This window comes from Plodia interpunctella, chromosome 8 (assembly GCF_027563975.2).
Source record: "Plodia interpunctella isolate USDA-ARS_2022_Savannah chromosome 8, ilPloInte3.2, whole genome shotgun sequence".
Lineage (NCBI taxonomy): Eukaryota > Metazoa > Arthropoda > Insecta > Lepidoptera > Pyralidae > Plodia > Plodia interpunctella.
This window is the reverse complement of record NC_071301.1, coordinates 6,095,157-6,109,101: the sequence shown is the minus strand read 5'-3', so window position 1 is coordinate 6,109,101 and position 13,945 is coordinate 6,095,157. Positions and strand designations below refer to the sequence as shown.

The window sequence follows — 13,945 nt, the reverse complement described above, 5'->3', positions numbered from 1 at the left end:
TTTGTTATTCCAAATCTAAAATACTTATTACGGTGATGAAATTTTTAACCATATTTTAAGAATAAATGTACATGGTATAGGTAGTATTTCATTGCTCAACCTTTTGGCAGACACTAAACGAATACAAAAAAATATTCTTACCTATTATTTGTTTTGTATTGTGTTTAATTATGTCAAGCTATATTAATAACGTCCCAGTTTCGCTCGGGTAAAACCATAAAAATAATCCGATTTAATTACTAATTTCCATCGAGATATAATGCACTATGCTAGTAATATGGTCCAATGTTAATTTCATTTCATTCTTACATATCATAAAAGTACTTTATCCTAAATGTCTGTATGTTATGTACGTGATAAATTCAAAAACTACCTGACGGATTTTTGTACAGTATTAGGAAGGTTAAGCTTTCCCTGTCCCGCCATTTCGCTGCATACTCACTGACTTGCGAGACGATCAGCGTTTTCTGAAGAAGATACTCCAATACCACGTATTATTTATAATCTCGCTTGGGAAGCATGTTTAGATAGTTGGGATGGAACGTTTTATTCCAGGCATAATGTTATATCATAAAGGTAAAAATGGAACAATTTGATGTGTGTCTGTCAAGGCCCTTTTCGTCAAGAATGGGTACACGTATAATGATGAAATATACATGAAATATCTAGGTCGATGGTCCCTTAAAGCTGTTAAAAAAATGAAACTTCCACAAGTCAACGCGATCAAAATATATGATTTATGTTGAAAATTGTGCAATTTCACAGGAAACTCAAAACCTACAGGATATTTCCCGTCTTTAAAAAAAAAGACCATTTAAAATTGTCGAGTCAAAAGCAGAAGATATACCTATATATATATATGAATATATCTAGGTACCTACAGTAAATAAGAATTTCCAACATATCACTTCGCGGCCTCGGAACTTTCTGTGGGGAGAGAAACGTTCGATCTTATTTCCAAGACCTTTGAAACAAAGCCTGATTATTTCAGCCCAAGCTATTGTCAGTAGGGTAAGGGTTAATTCTATTCACAATAAGTAACTGCAAATACCGACGATTATTTTTAGCATTCGAAACTCGGTATACGATAAATTTTCGAGTCATTTTATATACGGTAAATGTTCGAGTGATTACATCTAAATTTTATTTAGATAACATTTTCATCTTTGTGTTGAATTTAATTTAATTCAACTCAAAAATTTTATTTCAGACAGATATTCCATATGATGTTAGTTAACTTACACTAGGGTAAGGGAAATAATTATATGTTATACAAATGACATATACAGCATGAAGCGGCAACCAACGCTAAACCATCGATCAATAAATAATTTCAGTTGTAAATACAAGTTAGGTACATTCCAGTAGCAAAAAATACTATCAGATGAATCAGTTCTTCGGCAGTCTGTTAGTCAATTTAAATATTTTTTCACGATTTCGTTTTGTTCCCAGCAACATTATTAAGCGGAAAATTGTATTGGGAACTTTTACTCTAAAAACTTATTCTTATATCCAAGACTTAGACTAACATTGTTCAACGCATAGAACAAATGTTAGAGGATATTCGATTAGGTGTATCGTCACCTAACCTAATCGAATTGCTAATTCACCGTTGTTAACCAATTAATCTGGCTCAGCAGATGCAATATGCTGAATGGGGTGGATTGCAATTACAAGTGCAATTAGCCATTCACTGCGTCACTCTAGTACCAAGAAGACTGACGCGTGACGTAAGTATAAATATGTTAAACAGAGGAGAAGCGCCAACGCCTGAGAGCCAGACACTGCGCCGCTAACCTAATTGGCGGGGTTTCTTTGCAAAATGTTAATTTTATTACTATCGCCATATTGTCTTCCCCGTGGGGTGGTACTTAAAAGTAATATTGAATAATTCCCTTCCTAAATTGTGGTAATCCTCAGTCCTTAAATGATACTTGATAGAACACATTTATTAAGTCTTAATTTTGTATCGCCAATTTACGTCTTCTTAACGAGTTTTCGAACCGCATTTTTTTCCCTTTGGTTTAAATGACGACGACTTCGGTGGCGCAGTGGTAAAGTGCTTGCCTCTGAATCCTGGTCGGCTCATGATGTAAAATGATCTTTTTGTGATTGGCCCGGGTCTTGGATATTTATCTATGTATATGTTATCAAATATAGTATCGTTGAGTTAGTATTTCATAACACAATTCTAGAACTTACTTTGGGGTTAGCTCAATCTGTGTAATTTGTCCTAATATATTTATTTATTTTATTTAATGATATCTTAATAAATAAAACTATGAGTGATTGAAACATCTTAGTACATGTTAAATATTTGTTTAAATATTTATTTTTAAACCATATTAAGAGGTAAAACAAAACCAAATAATATCTTAAAAAATAATTATTTATCCTTTTCATTTCACGTCGTTCAGATGGTATAAACTAAGTAACATCTATGTGTTGTTCAAAAGTTGTTAATAAACTGCAAGTGGCCAAACACTAGGTAAGCTAGGACAAAAAGGTACACCGACAGAGTTGGGCGGAGCGGAGGCAGTGGGTCGTCGGGAGCCGTCGGTCGCTTGGCTGCTCCTGTTTGCGCACAGTTAAAAACCACAAATCAAGCGGAACTGTCGTCGGATTAACCGCTCTCAGAGTGCCTTTGACACCCACCCACTCTCGTATTTATAGTCATTGGAACACATCTACTATGTGTTTAAAATAAGAGGAACGATTCGTTCCACGCTTTTGTTTTCACATGGGTATTTGAAATATTCTAAGTGAAATTGTTTAAACAAAAGTTTTTATCGTCTGATATGTAGACTTGGGGGTTATCTTAATCTCGAGTTGAATTAAAAAGAGAAATGAATATTAATATACTTTCGAAACTTATCAACGCAGTAACTTGAACTTTTAATAGACGATCTACGTTTCATTATGAAGAGTTTGTCATAAAGATTTCCAAATAAAAATCTGATCAAATAAATTAGCAATCGAAGAAATATCGAAATGTACAATGTAATCAACAGGATTGTAACAATTCGCCTATGTTTATGATAGAATGTGACATATTGTCTATGATGATGATTGGGTATCTAGTTTGTAATACGAGGAACCCTTAAAAATGAAATCCGATATGTGTATCTCTATATTTTTGATATATTTATCCTGGAATAATCACTTCCGTATGGTAACATGAAATTTGGGCACATAAGGTAAGTTCGTCATGAAAGGCCATGCTCCTGGCCAACGTCAATCATCAAAAAGAGTAGTAGAGTTTATTATTACAAAGTAAAATCGGTACTTATTTGATTCAAACAATAGTAAAACGGGAAACACAAAATATTTCGCTCCCCTGAAATTCAGGCTGCGTGTGACGTGAGATCATTGACATGCAAAACGTCGATCCCACTGTTGGAAGTATACGTGACTGCCAACAATAGGCGACGCACTGTCTGAACATGAACTACTGAATACAAAATTACACCACATTATGCTATGACATAATTGGTACGAATGGAAAATTATTTAATAAGTAGTGAGTTTCTTACAAAAACATCATCTGACACAAGCCCTTATTGTCGTTAAGATAGATCATATTACACGTGAAAATCATGTCCGTGTAACAAACCGCTGAAGATTATCTTAGTCGGGAGCCGATCCTGGATGCACCATCTGGTCATATATTATATCACAATAATAATTGACATCCAAAGTAAACGTGTGTATATAAGTTTTCAACTCATTTGTTTTAAGATCTATGTGTTTCAAAATTAAGTTGCAACCCAACAAATATATACCTAGGTATTTTAAAAGTTAAATAAAAAAGTATGGCGAGTAAAAGTATATATAATTAGACAGTAATATAATTTTACAATCACAAAAAACTTTGTATGTAGAAATAACAAAAAATACGTAAAGTAGGTATAAATGTGGAAGTATTTTTGTGTCGTCCTTCATTCACGTCAAAACGGAGAATTGAATAAAGGTGATGATTTGGTGCTTTTGCCGCATGCAACAGATACTAAAGTAAGGAATACTAAAGTATTTTTCACTAAATAATATCTGAGAAGCGATATTTATTAAAGAAAACTACGCTAGTTTAGTAAAATTACGGTTTGTGCAGTCGTCTAGTAGTAATATGCCGGATGAAATCTGTAATCATAATTATACCGAGCAGTCTGCCGCGGGATCTGTTCGTTGGACGTGCCTCTATACCGACCATGTCGCATTTTAATATTCTCAAGCCTTTTTCTAAAGTTATAAATTTGATCATTTGTTGACTTCACCATGAACTAATTACGCGCTTTGGTAATTTTTGTTATTTTATTACATCCACGTAGATGAGGATGGTCTGATAAAGAAGGCTTAGTAACAAAATCACGTTGATACGCTTTCACGTCTAAACTGCTAAACCAATTTTGATGAAATTTGGTATGCATATATGCAATTGGTATTAACCAAACTCAAAAACAGGATACTTTTTGAAATTCCAACCCACAAAGACTTGAATTTTGGTTGAAAATTTGTATGAACGAGGGCGGACAATATCTAATTATGAAATCATAAAAATTATTTATTTATGAATGAATAATAATGTTTCGTCGAAAACGTTATAAAAATATAAACGAATCTTTTGTTCTATTTAATTTATTTACTTAACTATTGAAAATAGCAAAGATCAACACTGTAACGGATGAATGAATTTCAAGCATCATCAGTGATCCGGAAAAGTATAATGATGTCAACACAAAAACCGAAGGCATTTCTATTTTACTTTCATATCTTTTTTGATTGTGTAATAAAAACTTACGACTTGCGAATTTTCAATAGACCGAAACGCTAATTGAACGAAAAGGCGGACAAAAGTTCGGTACACAGTGTATAAACGGTTATTGCCGGGATTAAATCAAACGAAACTTGGATAGTGTGAAATAAAAATATTATTGTAATCACATAAAATTAACAAATAAGATAATAACCAAAGAATCCATAAAAAATAATGACAATCAGAATCAATTCTTTCATTTTCTTTTAAACCGCTAATATATGCGGAAGTTTAGCGGCTAGTACTTATTAATTACTTTTTATACACACAGTATCCACAGCGAAAGAATTCCAAAAATATACCATTGACATACAGACATGAGTCTGCTTTTTACAAGATTAATATAACTTGAAATGAATATATGCAAGTATGTACTCGTATGATGGTAAACATGCATGGTCGATTGCAATCTTGCAACACAATTTTGAAGCAGATATCCAAAAGTAAAAAGCTTGTGTCAAAATTACATTTTTATAAAAACTTATTTCTACAGCTATTGTTATTCATAAAAGAGTATTTTAAAATATTAATATCAACCTGACATATTTTTAGTTTTCTGAGAAATGGCGCAATTCCGAATGTTTGAATTCAAATACAATGCAAGGTTATAAATTGTTATGACTTGAGACAGTATGATCAAACTGATTGACTGTACCATAGTTACAATATTTTTTGTTGTTTCTCCAATTATAAATCTTATTTTGAGCGCAATTAAGCGTTGCGAACTTGATTATAATTGGTTGCGCTATCTACCTCCGTTAGTGTCACGCAATGTATCAATGTGAGCTATTCCAACGCTGAAAATTGCTGTAATTTTCTATATAATTCATCATAGTGAGTCCATTATAAATATTTAATGTATTTTCCATGTGTGCGTTTTTATTGTCATACTTAAAATACACACGAAGGGCATAAACCGGTTATAAAAACCTCGTGAAAAGTTGTATAAACATAGTCGATCAAAACTGTCTAATTGTTTAATTTTACGAACCAAATATAACTAGTCTCCTTAATTTAATCTATTTTTTCATTATGATGACGTCGTCGGAAATGTCACGTCACGTTTGCTGAAATATGACTACATGCTCTACCTTACCACTAAAACAGCGTGAAGCTTACTTACTTCTGTTTGCTGTCAATGCGAGGTATCAGAGGATGTTCCCCAACTAGCCTTCCAGCGTTATGGCGACATTGTCGGCCCAAATTCGGAAATTCTGGCTTGGAGCATTTCAATTCTAGAAGACTAATCTTGACTACATACTCTAATGTAATGTAAGCTTTTTGCGCACTTAATTCCCTTATGAATTAAGGCACTCATAATGTTCGCTCTATATAAAGATTGTGCCCACCTACACATCACTAACGAAATTGATAGCCGTAGGTTTATTGCAAACATTCATGATCATGCATGACATTAATTTACTAAATTGAGTAATTGTTTGTTCATATGTAAATGTTCAGTTATAAGTAATTCAAAATACGTATAACTATAATGAACAAACTTATATTGGGTATTATGTCATTAAAAATAATGTTAAACTAATTAGAAAGTATGGAAGCAGATTCACATTGAAATATGTCATACTCGTATATATATAAATTAGTATAGTAAGTATCTTATAAGTAATATCAGTAATGTAAATAGTTGTTAGGCACTTTTAAAAGGGCGCTGCTAGGTACATGATCTCGATACAGCTAATTAATGAAGTGTGTCAACATCACAACTACGTAACGATACACAACTCACAAGGGTCTTTAGTGAAATTGCATTTTATACAGCTTGGTATTAAAACTAATAATATTGAATTGAAGTTCGGTATCCTTTCTACTTCCTTTAGAGCCACACAGAACACATGATACCTAGGACCTCAAGGAGGAAGTTAAATTTAAATACATAATTATTTCATGGGTATCATGTTTAGGAAACTTAAAGTAGTGTGAGTCCAAATTCTTAAAAGCCACAAACACCTAGCCCACATAAGCCAATTCTTCTCAGACTCAATACTGAAGTGGTGATGGCCCAAGACCGTCCATTTATATACGTAAAAAATATTTTCAACCAAAATGTGATCTATTTAAATTACAATAGCAATAGAAATACACTAGGTATTTTTACGTCCGCGCTTTTAAAGGGAGTGCCCTTTTTGCAATAATGGAATTTCCTTTGTAAAAAGAATTTGGCGACAGAATTTAGTTTTCCCCGAAAATTCCATTTTTAGTTCAAATTTTCTTTGAAGCAGGCTACTTCATTTTAGGAAGAAAATCTATATACTTTGGAATCAACTTTCCAACAAATAAAATTTTGTCTTGAAATTACTTCATGTTCCCACGATAAGTATAGTTTGATTTGATTTCCTTGTTTCGAAAAAGGTGACACATAATTTATAGGAGTCAACTTTGACGTGTACAAAAAAATGTAAAGTACGCCATTTTGTCCAAACGTCAGCGGCGCCGGCTAAAATCAACGTGTAACTTTACGTTGCAACTCACGTTGCAAGCAGCAGTACCGAAGAGATTTACTTTTATCGAATAAACGGTTGTTTTGGAAACACTGAATAATAAGTAAATAACAAATTATCATAATCAAAGGTTCTTTTATATTGATGAACGTTTCAATCTCAAAATACAATTCTCTTAATAAACATACAACATAGGTTCTATATTTTTGTATATTTCCCAAAGCAATACCAGACACAGATTGATTACAACACTGTTATGAAACATAATTTCAGTGGCGTGACGTAAAGAAATACTAATATCTAAAAATTGAATCATTGACGTCATTCGTTAAGTAGACAAGCTTTCCACATCGAAAGCTAAAGGATATTTGTAGAACTCGAGAGGTGAAGTCATCGCACGGGAAATCAGTTGTAAGCTTGTAAACAAACAAGGTCTTATTGAAAACGCTATACCTATATGGAATTTGTGTTCTGCTTACGGTGACAGACTGCATGCTACGTCTTTAAGTACGATAGGAAGGCGTCGAAATGCATAAATGTTGAATTACCATAGAATGTACTTATGTACCTATCTCCAAAATACAAAAGTGTACATAACTTGCTTCTAAACAAAGCCAAAATGTTTATTGACTCAAGGGATTGTCATCAAAGAGAATCAAGAGAAAGTAACTAACACAAACAACGGAAATCTTAAAATTCGGAAGCAGGCTTGACAAGCTATTTTCTTTATAAAAATTATCTTTATCAGGTTCTCTTCTCCGAACTGAAATACCAAAATTAAATTAACATAGAACCGATAATTTATATCCAAAGCATCCTGTTTCTCAGTAAATGCCAAGGGTCAGCATAAACTCGATGAAATTGGTTGGTCGAAGTACGCAGCCCAAGTTAGGTAGTTTTGGGAAGAACGCTGGAAAGCCACAGCGACCATGCCAGCTAACATTGCTCCTAGACCATTTTGATTAACAATTTAACAAACATTATACAAAGCGCTTTCCCCTCCTTTAACTAACAACTTAGCTAGTCTTGTAATTGACTACGGCGACAACGCTAATTGCAAGTTTTAGTGCAAAATGTGTGACGTATGTATGAAAATATCTGCGAAATATAATGTTTTTTTTTTTAATATAAGAATCGATTTAATTTTGATAAGTAAAATAAAATTAGTAATGAAATCGTTTATATTTAAAACTTATGAGGAAAACCAAGTGTGCATCCAAGAACTCCTGTTCTTGGATGCACTCCTATACTTTAATTTGTGATCTTTATATGTTTATTATTTATTCTCGAGTCCTGTTATTGTATTGTATAGCTACACTATCAAATTTTCAAGTGCTTGCGTCTATCTTTAGTAAATAGTCGTCGCACACAAATTAATATAAAATTTAAAAAATACTGATAATACTGATTTTATTTCCTACTTATAATGCAACAATGAGCCTTTTCAACACCATTGAGTGAAATCCTTCATCTGCCTACTATAATTAAATGGGTTCGTTAGTGTTCATTCATCAGGCACAATGAATGAAGCAGAGAAATGCGAGGATGGGTTTATTCAAGTGTTGATGAATATTTTATACTTGGTATTCAGCGATGTGTTATGTATGTGAAGTGTGAAAATGGACTGGGTATGAATGGGGAATTTGTTGAAATGGGAAGTGCATTAAACGATAAAAACAACTCCTGGACAAAGATAGCCACAACCACATGGGTCCCAAGAATGGTCCCAAGGTGGTCCACAAAAATATCCTAAGTTTTCGTGGAACATGTCTTAGCACAGGACCGGAATGAATGGAAAAGATGAACAGAGGCCTTTGAATATTCTGCGAGACTAGGTTAATTTGGGGCTGAAGTTCTCAGTACACACATCTTCTGTGTTATTGCGAGTTATTTCATAAAAAATAAAATGGTAACGTAGAACCAGCACAGAATTTTATGCCCGGTCAAAGTTACGCAGATGCTAATCGGATTTCAACACGTAGCGCAATTATATCCTGACAAGTCACGTTTCAATTTATACTCTCATTACTGACTACTTTAGCAGTTTGTGATCTTTATAAAAAGTTAGTCATGAAACAGTGAATTACAATATCACAGCTGTGCTTTTGTCGCTAATTGATTACTGCTACATGGAGAGGAGCTTGTTGATGTAGTTCTAAAATGTGTATTTTACAACTACCTCTACTTATATATGTATGTACAATGTACATGATGTATTTTTCTCATTGATTTATAAGTACAAACAAATTGAAACACAAAATAAGAAAGCTGTACCTACATAAGAAACTAATTATTTCAAACTTTTTTTCCTTCGAATCTACCCAAATTAAGTAGGAAACTTTTCGGATAACGACGAGCCGCCCATTTCTCAACATGAACGAAATCTTTATACTACTTAAGCTAATGGAATGTGGCACGTCCCCTTTGTCTTACAAATTTGAAATAAATTGGCAATTTAAATCAGCAGCAATTCTCGTACAATAGGAATTTTGAAAATTTTACTTGAAACAAAAAATAAGCTCATAGTAAAAAAAAATGAGAAGACAATTGCAAACCACTCTATTAATAATGCCAAGAAAGTCGTTATGTGTGCTTCATTACATTTAATGACCACGACCGACCGCCATGAGGGATACGACTGAAGTAGGAAATTTATAAAAAATTACTGAATACCTTGAAAGACTACAAGAGCCGTTCCCATCTGACCTTGGCACTAGGAGCAAACCCAAGAACTGGCTTGATATGCGTGGGTCTGACAACTAGGGATGCCGAAGACCGGGCCAAATGGAGAAGAAAAATTGATAAGGTAGGCGGTGAGCTGATGCTTAACAGCTAAGCAGGCCACCGGGAAAAGGCTTAATTGAAGGTTTGAAGTTGGTTGGTTAGGGAGTTAGGAAAGATATTTTTAGAGTGCAAATTGTGACCCTTAAAAAATAAAATAAGTAAGTAGGTATGTTTTTCTCGAACATGTATATTGTATTTATTACATGTTTAAAGTAGTTTTGATAAATAACATGCCGAGAAAGTCACATGATTGTAAAAGAAATATAAATAAGATAGCTTGGAAATGGAATTGCCATTTCTCGAACTGGTGATAAATCAACTAGTGGGCATGTTTCCACAGGATATTTTCTAGAAGTCATTTTAGTAATATCGATAAATGGAAAACGGTGCTGTCGTTTATAAAGTGAGAAAAACAACCAAAATAACTTACATTGAAATTGAAAACTTAAAAGTTTCTTAAATTAACATACATTAAACTTTTAGTTGCGTGTTAGTTATTCAACCAATCCACGTGCACTTAGTACCTGTCGGAAACGAAGAACTTCATAAAAACTGTCAAATGATTTATCGGACTCGCGATACAAGCTTAGTGCATAGTGTGGGCCATTGAGTGTTGTCCATTTATTATTATCTACATTTTAATCAGTTACTCAGACTATACGACCTTTTTTTTAACCTTCATCTAAATTACAATTTGCATACAAATACTACACAGCTTCATATGTTATAAAATATAGTATCCTTGAGTTAGTATCCCTTAACACAAGTCCTACTTACTTTAGGGCTAACTTAATATTTATGATTTGTTCATATATATGAACAATTGAATTTATCTATTTATCACCATTCATATCTGCAGCTCAGAAATTAGGCTGGTTCTTAAAAAACACTCTGTTTAGCGAGTGGAAAACAAATAGCCACGATGATACCATCGTGGCTATTTGTTTTCCACTCGCTAAATAAGGATAAGGTAACTAATACTAGTTACCTTATCCTGACCAAAGTAATCAAATGCATGTTTAATTAGATCTCTACTTACATGGGTTCTATCCTACCTAAACAAACATCTTACTTTGTATCGAGCATTGTAGGTTATCCGTTCAGAGATCGAGCCTCATTCACAATCGTTTAAGCAATTCTATTACTAACTAACCTCCCTATGGACTGACTGACTGTTGTTGAAACACTGTAAATCACGTGAACGTGATTTACATTAGAAGGATTATAAAGAACTTCTAGTCAAATAATCCTTCTATATATACCTATATATATACTTCTTCTATATATATATATATATATATACCTGAACTTCAATTATTTTGAATGAAATTTCATTCAAAATAATTGAAGTTCAGGATTCGAACACTCAACAGTAACAACGTGAATGGTATTTACCGCTGAGCTGTCTACTTAATCTTAAGAAATATCTTCAGTTGATGAAATTTTGATTGGGTTTATTCATTATTTCTTTTCACCAACCACCCTTTTCATTAACTACCCTAAAGGTCAAATTTTAAAAAATCCTGAAATACGTTTTTCATTATTTTTGTTGCATAGCATTTATGCCAAGTTTCAAGTGGATCAGTAAGGATTTTCGTTTTTTTTTCATCCAAATTTTCCCCTTAATTTTTACCCCTTAGGGGTCGAATTTTGAAAATTCATTTCTTATCTGAGCACTATGTAATAACCTAAAGCTACTGCCCATTTCGCGTTTATAGCTTCTATGGTTTAGGCTGGGCATAACATTAGTAAGAAACGCACCATTATTTTAATAAAACAAAATATCTATCTATTGAAGCGGTAATCAAAGTTTATATAAATATATACTTAGCATAGTACAATATAAATACTTAGCATAGTACAATAGGCAAAATATTCTGAATATTTACTCAGTAAAAAATTTGGATGTTTTAAAATATTTTTTTACGGAAAACATTTCCGAAAATATTCATTTTAATATATTCATTTTTGAACATATTGAAATAACTAAGCATTTAAGGTTTAGTTCTAATTAGAGACTTAAGTCTAAATGGAATTCACGATGCAGATACAAAAAAAAGTAAGTATCAATTTTTTTTTTGTTTTTGATCTGCATCGTGAATTCCAATTAGTCTTTACAGAATCTCGCATATGTATTATGTAAAAACATAATTCTATTTACTTCTATTGTGGGAATACTCACTGGCATATGAAATACTTTCTCGGGGCAAGGATGGTCGAGTGGTGACTAAAGCCTATTAACTCAATACAAAGATCCTCAATTACCATCGAATACAAGTGGTTATCGAGCCTTTCTGATTTACCCTCCTTATGTATGTGCTCTGCCGCAAGAAAAAACTTTTATTCCAATTTCACGGATAGTTTGATAAGATTTTTCCATTGTCATAATGGGAAACTCAGAATAATGCTGCTTTTGTCCATAAGCTATAAATTCAACATAGTCCGCAAGGTAGAGAGCAAGAGAGGAAGACGAAGATGGAGCGACGATCGAAGTTTGCTACCATCCGATCGGAAGGCGATAGGAAAAACCATATCCCAGCAGTGAAACAAACGAAGTTAATAAAAAACATATTTGTTTAAATTTCTATATACCAGATGATTACTGTTTTTTGATATTTTGTGCCCAAAGCCACCGACTGTAATAATAACCATGTTGTTCTCAAAATTCTACCATTTTTTACAATTGCGTAATATTTAGGTACTACTTCTAAATATAGATAAGTAACTTATAACTTTATGTCAAATATTACACTCACTCGTATGCTAAATACTTTTTAATTGAAATGACTATAATTGACCGCCAGAAAACAAAAAATAAAGAAAAGCATGTTATTAAAAGCTTATTTCTCTATGATAAGTAACAAAGTTTAGATGATATATAAAAAAAAAAAATTAAGTGCAATATATATATGAACGCAACTATGAGGAAAAGAGTCATTGAATATATCCCCTAATGTTGATCAAATATGCTTATAAACGTAAAATAAAATATGATTATCGGCAGTCACCGATTAAAAATTTACTGTTGAATTAACTACTGAAAATATTTGAACAATTAATCAATTTCATCATTTTAGTCAAAATATTTGATCAGATTATAGTTATAGAGGGTTAACGAACTATTTTATTTTGAATAACTTATCAACTAGATTATGCATGTTCTTGATTCAATCGCCAATCGTTGATAATTAAAGAAAACTTTTCAGTGAGAAAATATTCCGATTAACAGTTATTCAATTTAAATAAAAAATACAAGAAGCATATAATAATATTGCAAGTAAAATATCGTACGTCAAATGATGAAGCTGGTCGAGGAGCCGAATGAATGGAAAGCGTAGAGTGGCGAACTTACTTGTGGAGTGGCTCAGAGCTGGTGGGTCGGCTCGCACAGCTTAGGAGCGGGTCGCGGCTGCAGTTAGTTTCGCCGGCGGCGGCTGGACGAGCGTCGCACGGCGCGACACGGGCGGCGGTCTCGACGGCAGGCAGCTACTAAGGCGGCGCACCGGCTCGGCCCGCGCAGCCCGCCCGCCCACGGCCGACGCTTGCCGTCACCACACTTACCCCACAATCTTTACATCACATAATATCACACCGAATAATCCCTGAAATATATTCGCCAATAACAAATTCTCAATCCCTAAGCAGTGATTTTTATTTACGAGCTTATTCGCCGAATATATTATAAGTTGAATATTCTGTCAGCCACCCCTTACCCTTGCTTATTTATAGCCTCCCTTCAAGTGTCAAAGGTTGGTGTTTACACAACACGTTCTATTTATATGTATGGCCTTTATAATTTCAGTCGATTGGACCTTTTGTGTAATGATAACAATTTGATATGAGGCAGTATTGTCACATTTCATCGGCAAAGATTCCCACTATGATTAGGAGG

At 33.4% G+C, this 13,945-nt stretch overlaps 1 protein-coding gene across 1 annotated transcript in view; it reads right to left on the bottom strand.

Moving 5' to 3' along the window:
• Positions 1-13,693, bottom strand: part of jeb (jelly belly) — a 62,786-nt gene extending 49,093 nt beyond the window's left edge. Inside the window, exon 1 of the mRNA XM_053748661.2 lies at positions 13,406-13,693. The gene's annotated coding sequence lies outside the window, so the exon portion shown is untranslated. The remainder of the gene's footprint in view (positions 1-13,405) is intronic.
• Positions 13,694-13,945: the final 252 nt, after the last annotated feature.